Source organism: Bactrocera dorsalis, unplaced genomic scaffold (genome assembly GCF_023373825.1).
Source record: "Bactrocera dorsalis isolate Fly_Bdor unplaced genomic scaffold, ASM2337382v1 BdCtg117, whole genome shotgun sequence".
NCBI classification, from domain to species: domain Eukaryota; kingdom Metazoa; phylum Arthropoda; class Insecta; order Diptera; family Tephritidae; genus Bactrocera; species Bactrocera dorsalis.
In genome coordinates this window covers 20,919-22,962 of record NW_026038168.1, presented here as the reverse complement: position 1 = coordinate 22,962, position 2,044 = coordinate 20,919, and the positions used below count along the sequence as shown (strand labels likewise).

The 2,044-nt window shown below is 29.6% G+C and overlaps 1 long non-coding RNA gene across 1 annotated transcript; it reads right to left on the bottom strand.

The window, feature by feature from the left end:
* Positions 1-211: 211 nt before the first annotated feature.
* Positions 212-1,734, bottom strand: LOC125780138 (uncharacterized). The gene is made up of 2 exons (XR_007423572.1): positions 1,410-1,734; positions 212-1,352 (listed from the first exon to the last, which is right to left on the bottom strand). It is a non-coding gene; the product is annotated as an uncharacterized LOC125780138 (long non-coding RNA).
* Positions 1,735-2,044: the final 310 nt, after the last annotated feature.

Below are 2,044 nucleotides of genomic sequence, written 5' to 3'. Positions count from 1 at the left end.
TTCAGTGCGATGAAGAAGGTTAATTAACTTAAATATGTGAATATAATGATTTGAAGCATCTCATTATCGATTGATAAATGTGTATATACAAGAAAATCGACTTTATACTTAAATATTAGGTTGTGGAATTCTTGCAAATTCACTGCCGTTATGGCTTTATGTCCACTCCAGAGTTAATTTTTACCAGAAGTAAAAATGAGTCAAAAGAATATATTTTGAGCTGCACTGAAATGTGTACTCTTTATTTATACTCTTAAGACTGACTTATTACATCGTTCTTACTTCTATTTATACTTATTACTAAATAGTTGATAGTTTGTCTACATACAGATTAATTGTTTGTTTAGGTTTGTTTACATATATATTGTTTGCTTAGATACAATTTCTTTGTTTTAAGATAAGGTTGTCGTGGTATTCAAACTCAATGTTGTTTTGATACTTCTTTGTTTAGGATTGTTTGTTTCAGTGATAGTGCATTTCAATTGTTCCAACTCAAGGTTGTTTTGATGCATTCTATTTACTGAAACAAAAGATTCTTTTGTTGTTTGTTACTATTATAAGGAATACGTTCCTTAACTCTCCCCTATGTTAAAATGAAATGTCCTCATTTCAAAACATCTGGGCTTATTATTGTTTTTGCATGTTTCTTATGATGCTTTCTTTTCTATTATAATTTAATTTTTAATTCGCTTAAATTTTCTACAATTCAACCACTTTCTTTTTTCTTATAATTTAGCGTCAATTTTCTACAATTCAACAACCATTTTCCTTTTTGGCTTGCATTGTTTTCGGTGCCTTTTTTTTGGAATTATTGGCTGTGTTTGTGAACATTTTTACCTTTCGTATGTGTTTGATTTTTTATGTTTATAATTAATACATATCTATACTTAATGATTTTTTCGTGTTACATATAACGTTTCCTTTTAGTTAGTTTTGAATTAGCGATAATTTTCTAGAATTCAACAACAATTTACCATTTTGGCTTGCCTTGTTTTCGGTGCCTTTTTTGGGTAATTGGTGTTGCTTGTGGAAATTTTCACTTTTTGATTGAGGATAATCTTTGTATAAATTCCTCTTGTTGCTTGTTTATAATTACCATCAATGCAGTTACTTGTGCTTGGAGTTGGGGCATCTTTGCTTCTTCCTAACTTATAATTAACTGTAAAATGTTTCAGGATTCAACGTTGTCCGCTTTTTCAGGGTCTATTGCGAATATTGGTGAAAGTATTATCCATTATTTCAGGACCTATACTTTTTTACCTTGTTCCACTTTTTCAGGAATTGTCGCTGTCCGCTGTTCCAGGGTCTGTTGTGAACCTTGCTGAATTCGCCGCTGTCCGTTTTTTCAGAATCTGCTTTGATTCATTCTGGATGTATTGTCCGCTGTTACAGGACGTATGTATACTTACATTCATTGCCATTTGTTTCTGCACTTTTTTCAGGCATTTAGTGCTGAAAGTCCTACTTCCTGTGGAATTTTTTGATTTAGTCCTTTCGGAATAAAATCTGGCTTTTTGGATAGCAAATAAATTTGCCATCCCGGTTGAGCCCCCAGTTAATTTTTACCAGAAGTAAAAATGAGTCAAAAGAATATATTTTGAGCTGCACTGAAATGTGTACTCTTTATTTATACTCTTAAGACTGACTTATTACATCGTTCTTACTTCTATTTATACTTATTACTAAATAGTTGATAGTTTGTCTACATACAGATTAATTGTTTGTTTAGGTTTGTTTACATATATTGTTGCGTCAAGCGACAGATCTACAAATTTATACCTAAAATAAAAATAATAAATGAATTATAAAATATTGAATTATAAAAATTATGAAATATTGAATTGTTATAAATTAAGTTAAGAAAATCTATTATAAAATACTTACCCTAACAATGTTAAATATACTCACCTTAATCTATTACCATAATCTGTTACAATATTGAAAGAAAAGTTGAAGATTATTATACTTACCCCTTATTGATACATATTTATTTTACCACTAGTTTAAGCCGTTAGTTTTAAGATTTAGGCTTAGCAATTAGTTT